Below are 25,921 nucleotides of genomic sequence, written 5' to 3' on the forward strand. Positions count from 1 at the left end.
ACAATATATTCAACTGCTCAGAAAGTATTCAAGGAAGAGCGTGGAGCAAAACACTTAGAAGTGTTGAGGTGAAAGCCCCCCAACTTACAGCCATGTCCTGAAAACTCAGCCTCAGAGTGAAGAGAAATAGAGACTCTCAGACACACCACAGAGGGACTGTGTCACCAGGAAGCTGCCTGGCAAGAAATGATAAAAGAAGTCCTTTAAAGACAAGGACCATGATCCCTGCCAGAAAGAGACTTACATAAAAAAGAAAAACAACTTAAGTTTTCTTGGATAAGTTTGTTCAGAACAAAATTAACAAATGTCCTCGATGAGAACTGTATATGTACATGTGAGATGACAGTGTGACGCGGGGTGGCAGAAGCACCAGGAATGCTTTGTTGCTGTGAGGTACTGACACCAGTCTCGACCCGGCAGTGTCATCCGAAAGTGGACCTGGGTTAGTTATCAGTATACACTACAACCACTAAAAAAGGTTTTTAAAAAGAAGTATAACAGGTGTGCTGAGAAATGTGAGTAGATGGAATCAAAAGGCAGGAAAAGAAGAGACAGACAAAAACAGGCACAAAGAACCAGGGCAATTACACAGAACGGTACCAAGCACAGCAGATGCTATTTCAACTGGATCAATAATCACATTATACGTCAGGGGCCTAAACGTACCAATTATCAGAGATTATCAGAGGGGTTCAAAAAACAGGTTCCAACCCTTTGGTGTCTAGAAGTCCACTTAAAATATACAGTAGTACCCCCACCCAGGGATACATCACGAGACTCCCAGTGGATGCCTGAGCTGCAGATGGCACTGAGCCCTATATACACTGTTTCCCCCTATATCTACATTCTTATGACTGTTATAAATTAGGCACAGGAGGAGATTGACAATGGTAACTAATAGTAAAATAGAATAATTTTAACATAATTCAATAAACTTCCCACCATCGCTCCCCTTAAGCTTTAAGTAAAATCAGGGGTATGTGAGTGTCAGCAGTAATACTGCAACAGTCCATCTGATAACCAAGATGGCTACCAAGAGTGAGTAACAGGCAGGGAGCGTATACAGTGTTGACACACTGGACAAAGGGACAATTCATACCTCAGGGGGACAGTGCGAGACTTCATAGCATTACACACAATGAAATATAATTTAAAACTTAGGAAATTTTTTTATTTCTGGAATTTTCCACTTAACAGTTTGGGACTGCAGTTGACCACAAGTACCTGAAACCTTGGCGAGCTGAACCGTGGGTACGAGGGGACCACCGTAGATTAAGAGTGAAGTGTTGAAGAGGGAAACACGGGGCCAACTCTAGTGAAGGAAAGCAGTAGTCACTGTATGAAGCTCAGACTATATTAACTACGTGCAAGGAAAACTGCCAATCATATAGAGGGACACCACCTGAATGATGATGGGACAGTTCTCCAAGATGTACCATACTCAGGGAGCACGCACTGTACGGCAGAACATTAAAATACTTGAGAACTGCGAGGAGAGGTGGGTGACGCCATGACCAGAGCTGGAGACGGGACCAGCCTGCTGCCAGAAGTGGACAGACCCTGAAGGGGAACACCAGGAGGACAAAGTTAAGCTCAACAGAACACAGCACAGTGCGCTGACAGGATGTGCACAGGTGTTCAGAGGGCTTGCACTTAGTGCGGTCTAGGAACGGCTGCTTTGAACTTCCCAGGCTTCTCTTTGGGGCCGCCTGTTCCTTGTTCCCCTTCTCCTCTTTTCCTGCCTTCTCTTGGATTGAGGGTTTTTTGAGTTTGTTCTGTGGTGCGGGGGATGGAACCCATAGCTTCCCACATCGATGCAAGCAATCCACCACTGAGCTGGGTCCCAAGCCTTTTTTTTTTTCCCCCCAAGAAAACCATGTCTTTAAAAGCTTTAAAAACAAATAATGCTATTTTGCAAATATGACTTTGCTTAACGAGGGCCACCAACTTACAGCACTGTGATGTCAGGAACACAGAGTGTGCAGGGAAACTAACTAATGCTGCTACAGTTGGGAGATTGGCTGCTGTTGCTGACTGAAGTGTGGGTGATACACATTGGGACTTGTGACCCATCAGATCAGCGTAGTTAATGGTCACCCAACTCCCTGCACAGGCTTGGGTCTGATCACATATTCTGCCTGGATAGATATTTCAGCCTCTTTTGTATATAAAAGACACACACATACTCTCTCTCTCTCTCTCTCTCTCTCACTCACACACACACACACTCTCACACACTCTCTCTCTCTCACACACACACACACACACACACACACACACACACACACACACACACACTCACACATACATGTATGTCCTGTCATACAAACATGTAAAATTGTCTGCAAGGGCACACATTAAATAAACAAGTATTACGCGCCTCAGGCAATCCTATTCACTATAAATACATACACATTTTTTTGCATTTTGTTTTTTTTGTACCAAATTTCTACATTATCTAGCAACTTGCAAAAGAAAAGTTTATTTTTTTCTGATACAAAATGTCTCTAAAGACTCATTATGTTTGGACTTTAATCAAAGGATATGTATAATCAACAAATCAAGAGCATTGTATGTTTGCCCAGCCCTTTCTGAGACAGGGTCCTGCTAAGTTGCTGAGGCTGCACTTGAACTTGGGAAACTCCTGCACAGCCTCCTGAGCAGCTAGGATTACAGGTGTGTGCCACTGCACCAGCACAATGAGTTATTTTTAAGATTGCACCTCATTCTCTTTGCTGGCTTAATAGCTACAGCTCTGTGTCACGCTAGTGACTCCTTTACAATAGGGTTTAAGTGCACATCTTTACCTTAACCAGTCCACCTTCAAATGACCCCTTGAGAGAACCAGGTGACAGCATATTTCCAGGACTCCTGCCTGGTCTCTGTGTTGTTATCATACATTGCACATCTACATGTGTAAAAAAAATGTTGGCATTAATTGTGCTTTAACTACTCTATTGTCTTAAAGGCAATAAACTGGGTAGGCAGAGGATTGGGGGAGGATGGGGGCAGAGAAAGTATTCAAAGAAACAGGAAATGATGATCTGCCCACGGAGGAGGAACATGGTGGGTCACACCCCTTACAGGGGCCTGTGTCCACAATACTAAAGCATCTTTACAACTCAATGATAAAAACACAAATAACTCAATTTTTCAAATGGGCAAAAAGAGGTGAAGAGACATTTCTCCAGACACCACACAAGAGGTGTCAAGCGTGTGACAAGAGGTTCCTGCTGCTGGCACTTGATGTGCAAGTTGGAACAATGAGGCACTTCCTGCCACCAGGGCAGCCTGGGCCCTGCTGGAGGTGGGTGCAGCTGTGAGGGACAGGGCAGGAGGTCACCTCCCAGGGATAGGTCAGCCCGAGCGGGCATCGGGCACAGCCACCACAGCCCTTCATGTCCCTGTGCACATTACCCCTGGGTGGGTCTTTTCCTGTCTCCCTGCTCCATTTGCTTTTGCTGGTTTCATGGAGTATTTAAAGTAGTCTTGAACTGAGGTCAGTATATAATGTCCCTGTCACACTGCCTGGCACAGATCACGTGATCAATAAATCAAAACTAGAATTATTTATTTGTAAATAAAGAAGGTTGAAATTACCTCAAAAAAGAAAAAAGAGGTGACACAGCAAGATGTGACGGGGGAGTCCCAGGCGCCTAGGGCAGCAGGCACGGTGTTGCAGTAGGAGAGCCAGGTGGCAGGAAGGTCAGGTGGAGGCCCTCTTGAGACCTGACCAAATAGAGCGCTTCATTCCCTGTGCAGCCTTCACCTCTTCCCAGTCCAGCCTGATGTCGGGAACCTCCTCTTCTGGCTCAGGATCCTTCCTCAAGGCCCCCGGGGGGGAGGCGACCAGGATGGGCAGGGGGCCACATTCCTCCCGGAATTCCACCACATGGAGACCTTTCTTGTCAGCCAGCTGTTGGTGGGTTTCCTGGGCAAGACCAAAGTGAGAACAGCAGTTAGGTCTCCGAGGGTCCCTGCGGCTATAGGAGTGAGAGGCACCACCATAGGGGTGGGGTGGGGGTGGGAGTGCAGAACCCACCAGAGAGCTTGGGGGAAAGAGCAGTGCCAGCTGATTCTGGGTGGTTAAACCACAGTGGCTGTCACAGGGGGATGCCTCAGCCCACCTTCCCACCCCAAACTGGGGTACGCCAGGCCTCGCCTTCCAAACTCCCTAAGCACGTGCCTGCCGGGCCAAGCACCAAGCCTGAACCTGGTGGAGCCCTGAGATCTAACAACCAAATCACAGGAGGTCCAGGGGGGAAAGGACATCAAGGACCCCACGGGTGCTCAACCCTGGAAACACTATGGGACAAAACACCTGACTTCTTCAACATAACAGCAGCAAGGGGGGAAGAGAGAGGGACAGACCAAGAGAGACTTAAAAGACACAGGAGAAACTTTAGAAGTGCTGACATCTTCTCAACTGGATTGAATCAAATCAATGGGGTTGAATCAAAAACTGTGTAAAAAAAAAGTTTTTAAATCAGACGAATGGATAGATTTGAATGAACAGATTCGATACTTGATAATACTGAGTCATGATATTTAGGAATGGTAAGGGTACCATGACATTTTTTTTTCCCCAGTGCTGGGGATCAAACCTGGGCCTTAAGTGTTCCTAGCAAGCACTCTACCATAGAAGTAAACGGATCCTTTAGATCCTCTAAAGGATCAGAATCAGAAACCACTTCTCAGGTTTCTGATTCTGATCCTTTAGAAATACACTGAAATATTTACGAATGAAATAAAATGGGACCTGAGATTTGGTTCAAAACGACTCGGTGAGGTGATGTTGAGAAACAAGATTAGCTCTGGTTGGGCAGCAGAGCCCTGGGGTCACTGCAGCAGGTGGCCGTGGGAGCCCCTAGGAGACCCTCAGCACCTTGGTCTGCAGCACAGCCAGACCTGCTCAAACCCCAGGGAAGGTTACCTGGCGGGAGAGCCCATGGAAGAGGCCCCGGGTGAGGTTGAGCATGTTGACGGACCCAGAGACCTTGGCATACATGTCCTTAATGCCAATGAGCCGGCAGATGGTAATGATGGCCCTGTGGCAGCGCAGGCCGTATCCTAGGAGACAGGAAATGGACTGAGCACCTGCCAGCATGCTGTCTTTCGTGTGGCTCTGGGTTTAGGGAATGACATTTTGGCTTCACCACCCCCAGCTAGTGTGACTTCTAGGACATTTATTCAATGGTATGTACAAAAATTAAACAGAATATCTACCTTAAACGTAGTGGGGGGGAAACCACGATGTTGCTTACATTAAAACTTTAGTGCCTGAAAACTCTTGGCCCTCTGCCCAGGCCAGCTCCCGTGTCCATGCCTGGTTACCATCAAGGGAGACACCTGTCCTCACCCTCCTAGACCACTCAGCTGCCCTGGCAGCGACACCACTTCCCTCTCCTGGGAACACCTTCTGGCCTAAGTGGCAGCGTCTCCTGAATTGGTGGCTCCTGGAGTGCTTTCTTACCTCCCTGATGGCCTTCAGTGCTGGGGTGGTCTCCTCCCCTCTAGCCACGTGCCCTGCTCTTGGCCACCGGCAATCCCTCCTCCAGAAGAGCATCAAAAACACAAGCCAGGGCTGGGGCTATAGAGCAGAGCGCTTGCCCGGCATGTGTGAGGCACTGGGTTTGATCCTCAGCAAATCAAGGCTCCGGGGCACAACCTCTCACTGGCCATTGCTCTCTGAATTAAACAAAGACATCTGCAGGATCTTCCCCCCACAATATCATTATCTCACACACACACACACACACACACACACACACACACACACACACACACACCGTGCCTGACCCCACTTACTGCACTGTCCTCACATGGCCTGTGCAGGAGGGCACACTGTACCTGGGGCACGCACCAGCCTGGAACGTTCTCCCAGACCTGCCCCTCTGCTCCTCTTCCTTCAGGATCTCACTCACACTGCCCCTGCTCAGAGGCCACCTCTGGCCACCCTGATGAAGGTGGCCCTCCTCCTCCTCTTGACAGCACTGAGGAAGGCACAAGGCAGTAGCTCAGTTGCTTAGGGCCTCACTAAGTTGCTGAGGCTGGCCTGGAACTTGCAATCCTCCTATCTCAGCCTTCTGAGTGTCACTGGGATTACAGGTGTGCACCACTGCGCCCAGCTCCTGACCTGAACTCCTGAGATTTAAAAAACTACAGTCAAATGAAACAGGTTCTTACTACAGAACTGCAAGCAAAATGCAAATCCAAATGTTTAAGAATTCTGCACCAAGAGTGCACTGGGTGTGACTGTCCCCATAACCAACACTGCCTGTGGCCTGTCCACAAGACAAGAAAGGCCATTTCTGCTCACCCAGTGCCTCAATGAATAGAGATCATAGAAGTTCAACAGTACTCAATGGTGAGGGGCTGGGGGAGCTCCGTGACAGCGCGTGCTTCACAGGTGTGGGGCTCTGCTTTAATCCCCAGCACCAAATAACAAGCCTAACACCACGACACTTGTAGAGGAACAGCACGTGACTGGCAGGAAAAAACACCGTCCAGCTGGGTGAAGGCTCCAGGAGGAACCACGTGCCCACTCATCCAACCGGACCACCACCACCTGCTCTGCATGCCTCAGCCACTCCAGGAACAGGCCTGGGCCTGTGCAGCCCGACCTTGGCTTCTTCCCCAGGAGCCTGGCCTTCCTCAGCCTAATTCAGGACTTCCATCTGTCACTCTCAGGATGAGTTCAAGGAGAGGCGAACAACCCCAGGGGGGAGGGTGGGACTGTGGTGCTTTCTCTGCTTTATGTTCAACAGAGAGTCAGAGCTTTCCAGTTACCTCTGGGCTGTTTCTTCATCTTGATGTGTGTGTCCTCTTATATCTCAACGAGATGTCATGGAATAATGGGGGGTAAAGCAGACACAGGAGGGTCAGGCATGTGGCTTTAATGTCTGCAAAAGCCACAGAGCACTGGGTGCTGCCCTAAGCAGCCAGCCCACAGGACACACAGACGCTGACCCCACTCATTCTCCTGCCACCCCCCCGAGGCCAGGCTGTTTCCTCATTTTGCACATTTGTAAGAATGCAGTCAGAGCAACACAAAGACACCCATTGGGCATGTCACAGACACACCAGGACACAGTGGCATTCTGCAAATCTTACAAGAAAAGACCCACACTCACTTGTATGGTCTTCATACCGCTCTATGTAATGCAAATAGTGGATGGCTTTGTTCTTTGCCTGAAGAAAGGAAGGAACAAATTCTCCTAAATCTCTCGCTGGGTTTCAAAACTATTTTATAAAGTATTTTATTATAAAAAATTCCACCTATGCACCTTAAAACATAAGGACTTAGCCACAATATCATTATCACACATACACTGACGATTCCTTCGTGATACGTGACTGTGTGCCTGCAGTGCCCCCATGTGAACACAGAGCTTTTCATCTTCTACTAAATGTTAACAAAGAAAAACATGCACGTACTTTCCTGAAAGCATCCACCCACTCAGTGGCCTTCCCAATGGCAAAACCTTCAAAAGAAAAAGCAAAACTTAGGAAAAGGAAAGCTACTCTGACCCAGCCTGTGCCTCTCCCCAGCTCCCAGTTTGGGCTCTACAGCATTTCACGCCCTTCTTTCAACTGCCCACAGAACACCTGCTCTGCACAACCAGCCATGAAGAAAGCCAGAGATGTGCTCATCTGTTCTGAGGCATTCGACAGACTTGACATTGAGATACATAACATTACCTTTTATAAATCTCTAATAAAATGAAATATACTCAATTTTTAAAATTAAGTATGCTCTATATTTATAAAAGGCAAATGTTTTGGGGCACTTGTGCAAAGAGATTAAAATGACAAGAAGGGATAGGGGAAAAATACATTGTTATAGAGTAAAACTATGATTTCAGTAGAATTTCAATTTTAATTAACCAGAAAAATAAACCTAATAGTTTCCAATTTGTAAATGCTTTACCCTAGGAAATGAGGTCTATCACAAGTTGCAGAAATGCTTCCATTATTTGCTGCCACCATTTATTATTTAATTTGAAAAAAGTACTTTGTTTTAAAATTACACACAGGAAAATAAAATAGGCAAGACATCTGAGGCCTGGGATGAAAAGGGCTTCAATTCCAGTTCCTAGTTTAAACAGAACAAAGTAAACCATGGAAGTCCTAGAGGGAAATATGAGTGGACTTACTTATAATCTTCAAAAGGAGACTTTCTAAGCAAAACACAAACCAGAAGTGACCTAGGACTGATAAATTTGCTATGTTAAGGTTTAAAACTTCTGTGGATTTTAAAGCTTCGATGTGGAAAAAAATTCAAAACTAAGTCAAAATATGATAAGACAAAAAAGGCTCATGTCCTTAACTTACAAGAAGCTAATCCCAATCAATAAAGACAAGAAAACCACCCAATTAAAACAATAGGCAAAGCACCTGGACTGACAGATGTCCAAAGGGAAAGCGCAACGGCCAATGAACACGCAAAATGGCGTCGGCACTCTCCTAACTTAGAAAGTACAGGTGTAAACTGGGAGAGACGTTTCAGGGATCATACTGACAATCAGTAAAGTCTGATACTACTCAGGGCAAGGATGGGTGGTACAGAGGGACATAAACTGATGCAACCTTTGAGGAGGAGATCTGGCAATACTTGACATTTACACCCAGCGCGGCAGCAATTTCAAGACATTTCTCCTATTTCTATATTTCCAAAAGTTCAACAAGCTCCATGTACAAAAAGGTCAATGTTATTGTTGTTGTTTGTAATAAATGATACAAATTTGGAAACAATAGGGATTGGGTCAAAAATCATGTCTATGCACACACTGGAACACTATGAAACCAATACCAGAAATCTGCTTATGCTAACAGAAGACCTCTGAGGGCAAAACCAAGCAAGAAGAGCAAGGTGCAAATTCATGGCTATCATAAGATCTCTGCTAAGCTTTTGATAAAAAGGTAAAGGGAGGTAACATGGACACAAAATTTCAGAAAAGATATTTTTGAAAAGAGACAACACTAACTGCTAACCATGGTCGCTTACAGCAAAGCACTATCATGTCTTTTGCTTTTGCTTTGAAATTTTCAAAAGGAAGCAACAAACAGTTTTTCAGTTCTATGTGAACACATTTCAAAAACAAGATGTTCAGTAGGGAAACTTTAAAAGTCTAAAGAAGAAAATTTAAATGACTGACAAACCTGCTAACCCAAGTGAACACTTATCAGTCAGTGTACAGTCTTCTAGTTTTTTTCCTTGCATATAAATGACTTTAAAAAAAAAATCATGATTACATGACAAATTTTTAACCAAAATTACTTATTGTAATTAAGTAATTTTTCACAATTCTTTAATGGCTATAGAATATTACTTTGGAGGCCTGTGGTTGTGGCTCAGAGGGAGAGCACTCGCCTGGCATGCGTGAGGCACTGGGTTTGATCCTTAGCACCACATAAAAAATAAAGATCTTGTGTCCACCTATAACTAAAAATAAATATTAAAAAAAAGAATATTATATTGGACAGCTATCCTGTAACCAGGCCCGATTGAACTTGTTCTAATTTTTCACTATTATGCACCATACAATAGTGTCTTAAGCCCTTTAAAATACCCAGTCCTCAGATGTAGGCCTTAAGAGCTTTTCTTTCTTTCTCTGAGAAGCTTCGTGGTTTACCACCAGGTTTGTGAGCCCAGACCTCTAGTCGGCTCTATTAGTAGAAAAAGTGAGACTGGCAGCAGGGCCCTGGCTTCCAGCCGGGCAGCCAGGCCTCTTTGTGTCCAGCGTCACCCCACTCACCTGCAGCTCCCTGCCCATTCCCCACAGCCACCAGGACACGGACTGATCTCTTCCTTCCCTCTTTGGCTGTCATATTGAAAACATTTCTGACCTAAAAGACAAAATGCTTCATCAATAGGACAGCTGAAGAAAACTCTGAGGTAGAGGACGAGGACCTGCTGGCTCAGCCACACAAGGCTTGGTGCAGGACCCAGCACCTCCTCCAGTCTGTAGGCACAAAAGCAAACTTCCCAAACAAACCCTCCCTCTGAAGCATTTCGGGAACACAATGGAAATAAGACTTTCTCTTCCTATTTCATTGGGTTATTAGGAGAGTTAACTAAGATAATCTTTAAAGGAATTTACAACTACACAACTCAATGTACCCCATCTTAATAAATGTACACAGGAAAGAAAACACTATGGATTAAACTTTGAAATAGTTTAACACTGATTATAAGACAAATTCCAGGATCAAAGGTACTAAAATATCTTAGAAATGATGAAATGCAACGTAAGGAAAAAACTTCGCAGGACTGGACTGCTATGTTAAGGATCAGGCTTAAACAAGAATACAGAATTTGGAAACACCTATTCATTATAAACTTCAGGAAAATCTCCCATTTTTTCAGCCTATTTTAAAGTCCAGGAATTATGAAACTATTAACTAAACTGCTTAAATGACAGTTGTCCCCTTTCCTTCCTAGGAAGAAGTTTAAGGAAAAGGGAGGCTGAGGCCACACTTTTGAATGATCTTATAGGAAACAACCTACATATGAAAGACTCTTTCAGTGGGATTAACTTTCAAAAGCTATGAACTGGGGTGTGTGTAGGGGCACACGCCTGTAATCCATGTGACTCAGGAGACTGAAGCAGGAAGAAGGCAAAGTCAAGGCCAGCCTGGGCAACTTAGCGAGACCCTTCTCAAAATAAAAAGTTAAAAGGGCTGGGGATGTGGTTTGGTGGCAGAGTGTTTGCCTAGCAATGCACAAAGCCCTGGGTTCAATCTCTAGAATTGGGGTGGGGGGAATAACACACAATGGGATACCAACATAAAACACTTGTAAACATATTTTAAAAATTCCATAATATAACTGATATTGAAGAAATAATATACATATTCAGAGAGGCTTTGTCACAAATTTGATATATAAATTATTCCACAATTTGGGGAGGTACTGGGAATTGAACTCAGGGCACTTGACCACTGAGCCACATCCCCATCCCTTTTTCGTATTTTATTTAGAGACAGGGTCTCACTGAGTTGCTTAGGGCCTTGCTTTTGCTGAGGCTGTGGAACTCACCATCCTCCCTCCTTAGCCTCCCAAACTACTGGGATTTCAGCTGTGCACCACCGAGCCCGGCTCTGTTCCACATTATTAAACACTGATTAAATGCACAGTGCCAGCTCCAAGGAACACTGGCCATCAGAGAACCACCCTGGAAGGGTGGTTCAAGCACACCTGATACAGGATCTGTGAGCAGCCCAGAGACCAGTGCCCTAGTCAAACTGCACACTGGCCATAACCTGAGGCTTTCTGCCCCTGCCCCTGCTCCTCCCAACCTGTTCTCTGATTGTGTCCTAGATACAACTGGTGTACAGCTCCACAAGAGGCCACCACATAGCACACTCTAGCTCCAGGAAGAAGGAACTTAACATAATCTCCAAATTCTGCTCCTGAATTTGCCCCTCACAAACCTCAATTTCATAGTCCCCACAAACCAAGGCAGCAGTGGGGACCACCAACATGAAGGAACTGAACTTCAAATTGTGTTAATTCCTCCCTGAACTTGAGTCTGTGTCCGAGAGATCACTGTCACCACAGCTCTGCTCAGCTCCTCCTGCCCACCCGACCCCGGCAACCTCTCCAGAGGACCCTGGGAGTTGAGCTCGGCAGGCCTACCTCGAGTATCCTGGTATCAAAGTCCTCATAGGTCTCTACAAGGAGAGAAGAAAAAGCACACAGATAAGAGCATCCACGCTGCTCACGTGTGACAGCCTTTCCCAGGTGCCCTCAGACTTCTAATGGGAAGAACCTGAGCTCTCTGGTGCCGCTCTCCAGGCTGCGCCCCAGTTCCCATCATCCACGGGGACTGCCTGGCCTGACTTCACGAGCTCAGCCACGGCTCTCTGACCGCAGCCTCCCCCTCTCCAGCTCCCTGCTGCCGGCTCCCGAGGCACAGGTTCCTGGAGCGCCGACACCTCCAGAGCCTTCCCCGCTGCTTTCCCATCTGGTCTCCTGGGCTCTTCACAGCCTCTCTCACCAAAGTCCCTCAAAGACACCAAAGTCCCTCACTCCTCATAGATCTCGCCAACGTCCTCAATCCCTACACTTTTGTCTCTACCGCCCTCTCCAGGCCAGAACCCACGCAGCTGTCTGGTCACAAGTGGCCTGCTGCTGCTGCCGGGAGAGATCAGAGCCTGGCCTACGCTCACCACTCTCAACTGCGGGTCTGACCCGCTCGGGAACTCCCGGCTCCTCAGCTTTCAGTTCTCTTAATTCAGCCTCTGCTCACCACCACAGCTGTTTCCAACACTCCCCAATTCTCTTGCTTTTACTTATTACAGAAAATCTCAATTACAAAATAAAATAGGAGAGCAGAATAAAAGCTTCTGTACCCAGCAGTCGGCTTTGAAAGCGGTCAGCTCCAGAGTCAATCTTCTTTCCTGGACACTGCCAGGGTCCCACCCACTGGGTGATAGTGAAGCCAGTGCCAAGTGCCACCTTCTCATCAAGAAATATTCTGGTGGCCATGTTCACCAATGCCACTATCTGGCTTGATGACTCCTCACCAAAGCTACCAGATACCAGGTGACCTCCCCGCCTTTCCACCCCCATTGCACAGGCTCACCCAAACCTGCACCCTGCCCCTGCTGGCTAACAGCAGCCTGTCTGTCTAAACTCTGGATCTGGTTACTGGGGACTTGGCTCGTGGGCAGGTCCTCTCCCTTCCAGACCTCCACCCTCCTGCACGCTCGCCCCATCCTCTCCAGCCCAACCGTTCCTCTACTTTGAGCCGAACTCCTGTTTGCTTTCTCCTCTCCCACTCACTGGCAAGAGCAAGATTTTCAGGTGAATCTGCCTTTGTGGGGAGGGGGAGGCTTTGTTTTCTAATTCAGCCTAAGTGTCGTCAGTTTTTGTTTCATGTTTGCTTTTACGAAGGCTTAGTGACAGCTCTCTGGGGTCTCTCAACTCTGCTGTTAAACAGCACTCCAAGCCTGAGGCCACGTGTTTGGGAAACGCTGTGCCCTACAGATCTATAATGCACACCACCATGTCTAAGGCACCTGCTAAGGCACTGGGACCCAGGGCTTTCCATCCTGTTGGAGGAACACTTCCTGGTTACAGGCCTCTAGTGTCCCACAAATGCAACCGGGATAACAATGTGGAAAGTTAGTCAAAGAGGTCAAATTCTTTTTTCAGAAAGGGTAATCTAAACAGACAAGTAAACAATAAAATTATTTTCAGAAACACTGTAGGACGATACGTCCTCTACCAAAGGCAAGCAAACCAGGCCTCCACTACCTCTTTGGGACCAGGGTCCGGGGGACCGACACTGAGGCCACCCCATGTGTTCCCGCTCCAGCCTCGCTCCCGCTTCACTTTCATCCTCTGCTTCCAGTCCCACTCTTCCCTCTGCTGGAGCATGTCAGCCGCCACCTGCTCCTGCTCCTCCTTGCTCCTCTGGGCAATGGTCTGCACGGCTCCATTTCTCATGAGAGGGGCATTCAGACCCGGCCACAAGAAGCCGGAGCGTCCTGAAGGGTAAAGATTATAGGTAAGTGACAACTTCTAAAAGGTGCTCACTCTTCATGTTGCTAAGATGCCAGGGAACGCGTGCACAGACACCAGCACAGTATTGTGGAGTTGGAGCTGATGCGATCACTTGGCAGGTGACCTGGCACTGTCACAGTTTTATGCACATCTACCCTACAGGCATGTGACCGCATTTTCACTTTTACCAAGAGAAACACTCGTGAGGCCTGTGAGCGCTAAGATGTCTGCTGAAACACGACCTGTAACGCAGGTCGGCAACAGAGTCGGCAACAGAGTCGGCAACAGAGGAACGGCTGAACGCACAGCCAGCAGGTGCCATATCCTGCACAAAATCAAAAGCCGTTGCTCTCGGGCTGGGGATGTGGCTCTCAAGCAGTAGTGCGCTTGCCTGGCATGCGCGCGGCGCGGGGTTTAATCCTCAGCACCACATACAAATAAAGATGTTGTGTCCACCAAAAACTAAAAAATAAAATATTAATTTCTCTCTCTCTCTCTCTCTTAAAAAAAAAAAAACAAAAAAACGTTGCTCTCCAGGTTCTGATGTGGAATGATTTCTAAGACATGTTATTATTATTACTTTTGGTTCTGGAAATTGAACCCAGTGGTGTTCTACCACTGAGCCACATCCCCAACCCTTTTTATTTATTTTGAGACAGGGTCTCACTAAATTCTTGAGGCGGGCCTTGAAACTTGTCATCCTCCTGCCTCAGCTTCTCCAGTCGCTGGGGTTAAGGGGTTTGCCACCATGTCCAGCCCTGAGACCTCTTATTGGGTTAAAAAAAAAAAAAGCAGATTATACAATTGCATGTACCATATAGTATAATTATCTTTTTCTTTTCTTTTTAAAGACGATATCTATTTCTTTTAGGGAATTGATACAAAAGCGCGCACCAGCACACACAAAAACAACTGAAGGAAATACCAATATGAGACCAGTGGCCCCTCAGGGGAGACAATGGGAATGTGGACGGCAGGAAGGACATCAGGGGCTTTTAGTTTTCTCTACACTCCGCGTTTTTACTGAGAAGGTATGCATACAATTTTTATAATTTGAAAAAATAAATTATAGCCAGACACAGTGGTGCATGTGAGCAGTCCCAGCTAGGTGGGAGGCTGAAACAGGAGGGAGGTTTTAACCTGCAAGTTCAAGACCAGCCTGGCAAGACCAGATGGCAAGACCTGTCTCAAAAATAATAATAATAATAATTATTATTATTATTATTAACATTATTAAAAATAAATAACAAATGCTTAAAAACTAAAACAAGATACAAGTAGTAAAAGCACCCAAGCAGATGTGCAATCTTAGAAGTGCAGCACAAGGTGCTTCCTTTATTTCTGAAAGGTTGTTAGTATCAAAAGCGATGAGTCTGCACAACAGTAAAAATAAGCCAATTCAAGTTCACCTATCCTATTTTTGCTTTCAAAAGCACAAGTATAAACAATCACATCAGCACGTGAAGGACCAAGGCCAAGTGCGGCCCACCAGCTGATTTGTAAATAAAGTTTTACCGGAACACAGCTGGGCCTGTCCAACCATGCGCTGTGCAGGGCAGTTTCTGTGTGACAGCAGCCCAGTTGAGTAGCGGCAACAGGCCCTGTGACTACAGATCTGCTCTTGGTCACTGTCTTCTCTGGGCAGGGGAAGCCTGCCAGCTCTCTGCGAGCTCCACCTGCCTGCACTGGGCTGTGTGCAGCACAGGACCTATCACAGCTGTGCCCCATGGAGTACGTGACACTCTGGGGCAGCTGGTAAGCCCCCTGGTTGGACTCTAAACCATGGATTCTTATGCACTTAATGAGAATGTTTCCAGTTTGCCAAATATCCATAAAATCGGGGGAAAACACTTTAAAAGCACATAGACTCTTTTTAGAACAAAGTTTGCCGTTGGGCCCCCCCAGGCCTCCCTCAGACCCAGCTTGCTTGCTATTTCTCCCCTTCCCAAGATCATCAGTTTCCCACGCCAAGTTCAGGACCAAATCTGAAAATTGTCAAAACAACCAAACACGTTTACCTTCACCAATGACCTGACCCCTGTTCAGATCCTTCCTTCTCTTTTTTTTGCTTCTTTTGCCTCTTCCTTTTCTTGCCCCAGCACCAGTCTCTGCTAAAGCACCTTTCCAGAGCTCATCTGCTGTCACTGTAAGGAAACGGGGTTTTGAAAAACTCTGTAGTTGTAAAGCAAAGATCTACACTCTCCTAAGAATAAGAAAGGCCACAAAGCCCAGCTTCATCCATGTCACTGAGGTAATGAAAATAAAATAAAATCATACAGTGAACATAAAACATGATTACATTTGGAAAACACAAGAGGAGACAATTCCACTTTGTTTCCACAAAAGATGGCTAACATTAAATCCCAGTAAGTCCCTGACCAGTAAGTAGACTTGCTTCCCTGATGTCCGCCAATCACAACTCAGGTCTCAGTAGTGACGTCTCTTGAACTTCTCCAAATGATATGTCCTAGCAAAGGCCCAGCTAAAAACAGTAAGGGCCTTCTTGGTGTGACTCTAAATCAGCAGGGTATCTGGGGCACAATTCAATACTTCTAGGCCTTGGGTGCCCCAAATGAGGGGCTCAGATAAACTAGTGCTCTCCAAATACAGCTGTAGCACATGAGATAATTCTAGTTGCATTTTTAGTTGAATAATCACTAAAATGTTAATTCGTTTATGACAGAAGAAAAATTAAGATAGGAAAGCACCCCTACTTTCCTGTTGCAGGAAGTGGAAGTGTGTGCCAGTCTACCTACATTTAGTGAAGAAGCTGTAGGGTCTGTACTGCTGGCCTGACCGGCTGGTGGGAGGAGAGATACAGCACTGTGTCTGTAGCGCATGACTCAAGCTGGTGAAGTGTCGGCTGTCTCTGGTTCCCTGCAGTGACAAAGGGCCTACAGAGAGATGAAACAAAACCAAGTTAGATGCTCCCTGGCTGTGGAGCTGCCAGCACCAAATAACTGTGACTTGATGAAAATAAGTCTCTAAAAATTCTAATCTTTTAAGAATCATATTTTGAGGACAATTGTTATTTAAAAAATAAAACCAAACTTTTAGGAATGAAAGCCACCTAAATGCCCTTCCTAGAGAGGTCATGGTTCATTTCCACAGCGGATGTCCCAGTCTCAAGAAAGCTCTGTACAGCCAGGGTTTCTGCCCTGCATTATCCAGCCCAAGCTCCTGGGCTGCTCTGGGCAAATGGCGCCCTCTGCTGTATGCAGCTGGGCAGTGGACAGATGAGGAAAGACCTTCAAGTGAAACTCTTCAGAAGAACAAGACTCAATGTGTAGAGGGTACCCTGCCCTTTATGTTCAAAACACAGGGAAGCAGGGAAGGCATGCTGTAGACAGCTCCAGAAGATCAGGCAAGAGACTGAGGAGCGGCTGCCTCTGTGGAAGAAAACAGGGGCACTTAAGTTTGGATGTGAAAGACCCGCATTTTTGTATTTTGAGGGATTTTTTTTTTTTAACCACATGCATCTATTACTTGAGAAAAGGTTTTAGAACAGCCATGTCTGAGAGGAAGCCATCTGACCAGTCCCAGGGATGGCGGTTTCACGTGAGGAAGAAGGCAGAGGTGACAGGAACAGGTGGTGATGAAGGAGTGGGACAGTGCTGGCAAGATCAGTGCATGCACAGATTCTTGAGCTCTGTGCTTCACTAGAGAAGTGACAGGATTCAAACAGCCCTGGAGGGAAAGTGGCCTTTAGGGTATTGGCTTGATAAACACAAAACAAAAACCTGACAACAGCTGTTTTCAAGTCTGAGTGAAGCCATGCAGAGGACAGTAACTGCAGATTCATCAGCAGCATCAACCATGACTCACAGGACCAGAGAAAGAAAGCGGGTAAGGACAGGGAGAGTGACATCTAAGGGTGGTAGGAAGCCATCGAAATAGTTCCACTGAATACAGAGACCCAAACACAAAGGGATAATCTTTGATTACTGGACAGCACTTAATACGACCATTTTGTTTCAAATGTAGGCCTATGAGATAGATTTGCCAATGCCACAAGGAACTGGATGACTGGATGAGATTTCAACACTAATTTCGATTCCAGATGATTTGCTCACCTGTGGGGAGGGAGATCGCACCTAGCACACAGACATCCTCTAGACCTGTAGCCCACCTGATGAACTACCAAATAAAATGTAGCCAGAAAACATTGGGTCTTCATTTTTTTTTGAAGTTGTTGATGGATCTTTATTTATTTATATGTGGTGCTGAGGATCAAACCTAGTGCCTCACATGCTAGGCAAGCACTCTGCTACTGAGCTACAACCCCAGCCCTGGGTCTTCATTGTTTAACAAACCAGAACTTTATCATTACAAATCTCATTCTGCTATACACAGCCTTTCTTGTAAACACCTTCATCTTCAACACATATCTAATATTAAAACATTTCATCTTGCTCTGTTCCACATTATAATCTTTAATGTAGTTCAAGAAGTGTAAAAATTATTAACAGATTTTTTTTGAAAGACTGAAATATCACTCATAGCTAATAATGTACCCAGCCTAAAAGAAACCAAATGTCAAAAATAAAAAGAAATCAACTTTAGAATTTAGAAATAGCCACTTGTTTTTTGTTTGTTTGTTTTAATGGGAGGCAGGGAAGAACTGGGGATTGAACCCAGGGCTTTGTACACATTAGAAATAGTCACTTTTTCTGGGTGCATGGCACATGGCTGTAATCCCAGTGACTCAGGAGACTGAGGCAAAGGATTGCAAGTTCGAAGCCAGCCTTAGCAACTTAGCAAGAACCTGTTTCAAAATAAAACATAGGTCTGGGGATATAGCTCAGTTGGTAGAGTGCTTGCCTTGCATGCACAAGGCCCTGGATTCAATCCCCAGCACCATCAAAACAAATAAACAAAGAAAAAATATATCAAAAGGGCTGGTTATGTGGCTTAGTGATAGGGTGCCCCTCAGTTCAATCCTCAGTACCAGCAAAACAACAGTCAATTTTCATGCACACTTGTATAAATGGTTTTGCTTACATTGTGTCACGATTTTTTTTTAATATTTTATTTACATTTTAGTTTTCGGCAGACACAACATCTTTGTTTGTATGTGGTGCTGAGGATTGAACCCGGGCCGCACCCATGCCAGGGGAGTGCGCTACTGCTTGAGCCACATCCCCAGCCCCGTGTTATGATTTTTTAAAGAAGAAAGTTCAGTAGTTCAGGCTGAGTCACGTTCTGAAGCTCACTTACAGATCACAATCCACCTCACTTATCAACTCTGTTCTGATCCTTTGAATTCTTATTAAGTTTAGGTCATGAGACCCCAGACTCAGGAAGCAACAACCCTGCAGCCTAAAGTGGGATAGGCCACAACCCCTCAGGTGGGGACGGAGAGGCCCCCAGGGTTCTACCTCAGCACACATCACATTCTACACCAAGAACTCCTTCCTTCTCACTTGGGTCTCTTCTAGGAAAACTGGTTGGTGAGAGATTTTAGAAAATTTATTACTATGTTTCTGACTGATTTGTTGCAGCATTTAGAAAAATAGAGTGATAAGGAAAGCAATCAACTTCTTAAAAGTCAGGCAATTATGAATTTCAGGAAAAAATGTAACAGTAGAATACTACCTAGCTCCGCTCTGAATGTGCACATAATTTAATAACAAAAACAATGCCCAGAGATTCAGTTCAAACTCGGCTTCTACCTATACTGGAAGAAAGTAAGGGTAAGGATAGACTGTTACATCTCCAATTAGCATAACAATGTTGTTTAAAGAAGACTGAATGTATTTAGAAATATAACCAGAGGAAGGTGAAAGAATTAGTGTCCCTAGATGATGGGAAGGAGCAGAAAAGGACTAGGAATGAAAGCTCTGAGCCTTTTAGGACCTTTTGGAAACTCAATTGTTTTTTTTTTTTTACTTCCGGTGTGGAGCTGGGGATTCAATTGCGGGCCTTGGGCACCCTAGGCAAGGCTCAACCTCTGAGCCGCACCCCCAGGCTGAAAGTTAATATTTTAAGGAATAGCACAGCAACCTGCAGTGAGGACAGCTATCCCTATCAGGCCCTACACCAGCTCAGGTCAGGGCAGTGCCTGGCTCATGTTAAGGGGTAAATAAACTGTTTATAAATCAGTGAGTGAATCAACCAAGCAACAAATCAAACTGGTTGATTCACAGTGGGTGTGACAGGTCGTAGGAAATCTGCCATTAGGGAGAAAGCCCTGTCAGCTGGACTTCTCCCAGGATCTCCAAGGCATCTCACAGGTGGGTCTACAAGAGGAAAAGGCAGGAGACCCACAGGGAAGCCCAGCACTCAGGAGTCCCAGAAGCTCAAGGTGAAAGGGCCAGGCTTCCTTGCACAGCAAGGTTGGCCTGGACTTCCCAGAAGGCAGCTGAAGAGAGGCCCTGCACTATGTCAAGGAAGTCTGTGTCCACAGGAGGGGGCATCACAGCAGCCAGAAAGCTCTGGGACCAGCCCTGCTTCACTGGCTGTGTGATTTCTTTCATTCTTTTTGGGGGGAAGGTACTGGGCATTGAATTCAGGGGTATTTAACCACTGAGCCCCATCCCTAGTCCTTTTTATTTTTATTTTAAGACAGAGCTGGCCTTGAACTTGCAACCTCCTGCCTCAGCCTCCGAAGTCACTGGGATTACAAGTGTGCACTACTGTGCCTGGCCTGGCTGCATGATCTTGAACAAGTCACTTGGCTTCTCAGAGATTCACCTTATCATCTCTAAAATGCGAATAAGCTCATGAAAGCCAGTGTGAGGGCTGAACAAGGTGATATGTTTCAAGCCTAGTGCACAATACCTACTCAAAAATGGCAACCATTATTTTTTAAAGCCTTGAACTACAACAACTGCACTCATAAAAAATTTGAAAAATACTCAAGACGGTACAATACCATCATCAAGGACATGCCTTGTCCATTCACATTTTCAAATCTACAGAAACTCTTATTAAATCTTATGAGAACAGATACTTCCCAAATGAATCTCACCATTGCTGAGAGTGGTCTTCAGCGCCAAAACAGAAGCTGTTGGAAAGGTGTTCAGGGAAAGCTGCCAGCACCAGAAATGACCTGTCAATTAAAAATAAGTAAATAAATATTTTTTGGTTCCAGTGCTGGGGTTGAACCCAGGGCCTGGAGCCTGCAGGCATGTGCTTCATCACTGAGCCACATCCCCTCTTCGTTTTTTGAGAAAGGGTCTCCCTAAGTTGCCCAGACTGGTTTCCAACTTGCAATTCTCCTGTCTCAGGCTCCCAAGTTGCTGGGATTACAGATGAAGGCCTCTGCACTCAGCAAAAAGTGGAGTTGTTTTATGGTGTGGGCAATAGAACCCAGAGCCTCACATATGCTGGGCAAGTGCTTTACCACTTAGCTATGTCCACAGGCCTCCAACAAGAATAAATAAATAAATAAAATTTAAAGATACATTCCTACATGAAGAGGGACATTTAAAATAATAAGGTGAGCCACCTACTGTGGCACAAACCCGCAACCACAGATACCAAGAAGGCTAAGGCAGGGGAAGTGCAAATTCAGGTCTCGAGATATAAAGGGTTGAGGATGTGGCTTTGTAAAGCACAATAGGGTGCAATGCCCAGTACCCCAAAAATAAATAAAACAGTAACATTCACAGAATAATACCATCCACAGAATTAAAGAACTAAGAGAAGTGGATGAGTGATTTCCAGGCTTAGTGACAACTGGCCAGGTAGCTGCCATCATGCTGCACCTTCTCTTCACCCTCCCATCAACCAGGCTTCATGCTTGGCAGTCACCTTAAAAATCCCTCTGCCGTGGGCCACACCTCTGCTGTGGTCCTGCTGCCACTTCTTTGTTCAGGCCTTAGCATCACTCAGACACAGGTTCAAGGTTTCTTAATGGGTCTCCCACCTCTCCCCTTGTATTTACCACCTTTCTACAGTAAGAGGCTTCATCAATTAACAGCCCTGACATGTCCTTCCCTGGCTTCCTGCTGCCAAGTTACAAATTCTGGGCACAGCCTGCAGGACTGCCACATGGCCCCAGGCTTCCACACCAGCCTCCTGCTGCCCCTGCGTCACCCTCCCCATAGCCATCCAAACACACAGTTAGTCTTGAATTCGCTCTCATACACTTTTGTATATGAGATCCTGGATCCACCAGATCCTGGAGGCTCAGGAGCTCTTGTGAAACCTCCACCCTCTGGAGCCCCCACAGCACCAGGCTGACTGTACCTCCCTGTGCAACCCTTAATACAGTGTGGTTCTCGAGGACAGACTTAGACAGCATTTGTGGGCAACTGGTTTTTGGCAGAGGGACCATGACCATTCAATAGGGGAAAAGGAATGTGTTCAAAAAATGGTGTTGGAATAACAGGGTGTCAACCCATAGAAGAATGAAGTTGGAGCCCTACCTCACACCTTATGTACAACTTAATTCAAAATGGACTAAAGACCTGAAGGTAAGAGCTAAAACTATAAAACTCCTAGAAGAAAAACAGAGGTAAATTATCATGACCTCGGGTCTAGCAATGTTTCTGAAACATAACTCCAAAAGCACAAGTGATAAAAAGAAAAAAAAAAAAAAACCCATAAACCAGACTTCACCAAAATTTAAAACCTGTGTTTCGGGGATGGGGATAAAGCTCAGCTCAGCGGTAGAAGAACCAGCATGCCTGGGTTCAGTCTCTAGCATTACAAAAACAAATAAACAAAAACCTTGTATGCCTCAAAAAAACACTATCAAGCCAGGCTTCGTGGTGCATGCCTATATTCCCAGCAGCTCTAGGGGCTGAGGCAGGAGGATTGTTGAGTTCAAAGCCAGCCTAAGCAACTCAATGAGACCCCGTCTCTAAAAATATACATAAAAAAGGGTTGGGGATGTGTCTCAGTGATTAGGCACCCCTGGGTTCAATCCCCAGTACAAAAAAAAAAAAAAAAAAAAAAAAAAAAACCCCACAAACTATCAAGAAAGTTGAAAAACAACATATCGAATAAAATTCTGCAAATCATACATCTGATTAGACACCTATAGACTCCTTACAATTAAATAATAAAATGAAAACCCAATTTTAAAAGAGCCAAAACACTTGAACAGATATTTCTCAAAAAAACATGTAAAAATGGCTAATAAGCACATGAAAATACATTCATTATCCATCAGGGAAATGCAAATCAAAATTTCAAATTAATACCATTTCATACTCACTAGGATGGCTATAATCAAAAGAACAGATAATAAGAAATGTTGCTAAAGAAAAATCAAAACCCTCACTGTACCCTCAGGTACTTCGAAAACATTCTGGCCATCCCTCAAGTGTGGAATTACCATTTTACCCAGCAACTCCATTCCCAGGTACATACTTAAGAGAAAAGAAAATAGACACACATGTAAAAACATGGCATGCTGATGTTTACAGCAACATTAGGCATAATACCCAAAAGATGGAAAACAACTCAAGTGTCCCTCAACTGATGAGCAGATAAAGTGTGGTGATGGACACGTTACAATTCGGCCCTAAGAAATTCAGGATGATACATGTTACAACGTGGATGAATCTTGATGACCTTGCACTGAATAAGCCAGCCATGTATGTGGTTCTACTTATATAAAATGTCTAGGACAGGAGAGCTAAGAAGAGTGGAAAATAGATCAGTGGTGGCTACAGCTAAAAAGCTTCCTTCTTGGAGTGATAAAAATGTTCTAATTAGATTATAATGATAAATGCAAAGGTTTGTGCAAATATTGTGCACTTCAAATAGATGAACTGTATGGTATGTGAATTATAGTTCAATAAAGCTGGAAAAAAAACAAAAAAAAAATACTTATACACAAGAAGACAAAAAAGGGGGGGCGGGGAAACACACTTTGGTGTCAGGAATTTTGGGTGCAAAAACCTATGTCCCTTGCTCAATCTGTGTGGCTCCCTCCACCACCTGTATAAAGAGTGTAATAACAGAATCTACTCCATAAAGGGACTGGGAAGGCAGTGAGGGAAAACGCATGAACAGAGGAAGACAGTGGCTGGCACACAGTTTAGACTCATGAAAGAAGACAGCCTTGAAATACTAGGAGATGGGGGAAGAAAAATAAAAGGGAAGAGACAATCATAAAGACAAAAGAAAAGAATATTAAGGTCAGATTTTCTGCCAAGATTGCTGGTGAAATTTTTTGCTGCAAAATGAGTTACCAAAAAAAAAAAAAAAAAAAAAAGAACTTTGACGGTTTTAGGGGGCTTCGAGTTCCAGAATTAGAAATGCTGAACTGTGGACTTAACAACAAAATAGGGCAGAGAAGGCAGGCGGCGGCCACGCAGCGGCCCTGCAGCCAACCTTAGGCAACACAGCAGCAGGGCGCCTTCCTAGGGTGCACACAACCCACCAGGGCCCCGGGGGAAGGAAAGGCGACACTGCGGGCTGACGTCCGAGTCATCCGTCTCTGCACGGAGGCCACCGGCCAGCTGGAATTAAGCTGACGGAGGCCAGTGCTCTCCGACTCCACCTGGACAACCACCATCACCTTCAGAGCCCCGCGGGCGCCTCTCAGCCCCGAACCCGGTGGGCATCACCATGTAACCCCGGGGGTCGCGCCTGCCCGCCGGGAAAGCAAGGCTCGCCAGTTCCCTCCTCTTCACCGAAACCAACCGTGAAGAACCGACTGCACTTCACGGTCACTTTCCAGCCAAGCGCCCCGACGCCCAGAGAGGCAGGGAACGCGCGCAAGGTCACCCAGCTGTCCCGGGCTGGATGGGACCCTCCGCCCGGACTCCCGCAAGCCCTGGCGACCCCCGGCTCCCGCGCCCCCTCCCCGCGCTCACCCGTCGACACACCGCACAGCGCAGGAAATCGGCCCTCAGCGCGCACCGCCGCCGCCATGCTGAAGCTCGAGCCGCGCCTCCTCCCTCCGGGGCAGCTGGTCCTTCGCCTGCCGCGAGGCTCCTCGTCAAACGGCGGGCCCCAGCCCTCGGCTGGAGGTGCGAGACCCGAAGACCACGCCGTAGCCCATATCGGGTTGGAAGGATTATCCGGATGGGCCACAAGGTAGGTTGGGTCAGGTGTAGCCGCGGACAGCTCCGCGGGGTCCTCGCGCTAGGGCCCGGGGGCGGGGCTGGGGCGGGGCCAGCCCGGGGCGCGGGTCGGCGAGTTGGAGGCGGCCGCTTGTGAGCGCCCGGGAGGTCGGGCTGGCGCAGCGAGCTCTCCAAGCTACCCAGGGCCGGGACCCACGAAGTGTAGGGAGGATCCACAGGGTGGAGAGATTGAAACCCGCTCCAGGAAAGCCCTGGAGTTTTGCAGATGAAGTACTTTGCTCGAGTTTCACAGGCATTTCTGCATTTATTCTGATTCCAACGTGTGGTCGTCACACACGCGTATCCCAGGGTTTTCCCGTTCATCTCAGGCTCCGCTTTATGCAGTCTGTTCTTGCACAAATGATGCACAAACCTGCCACAAAGGACGGCAGGAATGTGTTGTGAGAAACGACTCCTGCTCAGATAGTCTTTAACGATCGATCGGATCAGGGTTAGAATGTTGAGATATACAGAAAAGTAAAAATCGGGACAGAGCAGACCAAGACTGACATAGTTGGCTTGGGGTTGTGGCTCAGCGGTAGAGCACATGCAAGGCCCTGGGTTCGATCTTCAGCACCACGTAAAAATGAATAAATAAAACAAAGGTATTGTGCCCAACCACAACTAAAAAATAAATGTTAAAAAAAAAGAAAAAGTGACACAGTTGTTGTGCATTGCTGACCTTTGTGGCTAAGTGAGACAAGCCAGTTCAGTATGGACAGCCCAGGTCAGATCGGTGGCAACTTTCTGGTCTGTGTTGTGGTCAAGCCTTCAAATGCTGTAAGGTCACTAGCAAGTTTGTTTTTTATTTTGGTTGGCATGTTGTTTATACCTAAATAATTATACATTTGAAATAATTATACATTCATAGGAAGTTGCAAAATGAGTACAAAAAGATACCCATGCACCATTCACCCAGTTTCCCGAAATGGTAATATTTTACAGAACTATAATGTGAAAACCAGGAAGTTGGCATTGATATAACCCACTGAGTTTGTTCAGATTAATCAGTTTTGCATGGACTCATCTGTGAAAGTGTGTGTGTGGAGTTCTATGCAATTGTAGCGTAAGTAGACTTATGTAACCACCACCACCACCATTAATGTACAAAACTTCTGTCTCCACAAAGATCCCTCCTTTCATCTGTAGAGACACTCATCCACCCTCCCACCATCTGGAAGATGGCAACCACCAATCTATTCTTCATATCTATAATTTTGTAAACTTGAGAACATTTAGTTACTACCATCCTACTCACAACAGAAGAAATTCATGTGTTGACATAAGATGAATAAAATTTATTTATAGATACCATTCAAATGTAGAGAGAAGAAATTGAAATAAAATATGTATTTCATTAAAGATTAAACTGAAACAAATACAA

At 45.8% G+C, this 25,921-nt stretch overlaps 1 pseudogene across 1 annotated transcript; it reads right to left on the reverse strand.

The window, feature by feature from the left end:
• Nucleotides 1-1,149: 1,149 nt before the first annotated feature.
• On the reverse strand, nt 1,150-24,395 carry LOC144372108 (small ribosomal subunit protein uS5m-like; annotated as a pseudogene). The gene is made up of 12 exons (XR_013432156.1): nt 24,289-24,395; nt 20,484-20,564; nt 16,270-16,407; nt 15,532-15,657; nt 13,262-13,497; nt 11,642-11,674; nt 9,759-9,849; nt 7,438-7,484; nt 7,134-7,191; nt 6,790-6,854; nt 4,934-5,070; nt 1,150-3,931 (listed from the first exon to the last, which is right to left on the reverse strand). The product of XR_013432156.1 is annotated as a small ribosomal subunit protein uS5m-like (transcript).
• Nucleotides 24,396-25,921: the final 1,526 nt, after the last annotated feature.

Source organism: Ictidomys tridecemlineatus, chromosome Y, assembly GCF_052094955.1.
Source record: "Ictidomys tridecemlineatus isolate mIctTri1 chromosome Y, mIctTri1.hap1, whole genome shotgun sequence".
Classification (NCBI taxonomy): Eukaryota; Metazoa; Chordata; class Mammalia; order Rodentia; family Sciuridae; genus Ictidomys; species Ictidomys tridecemlineatus.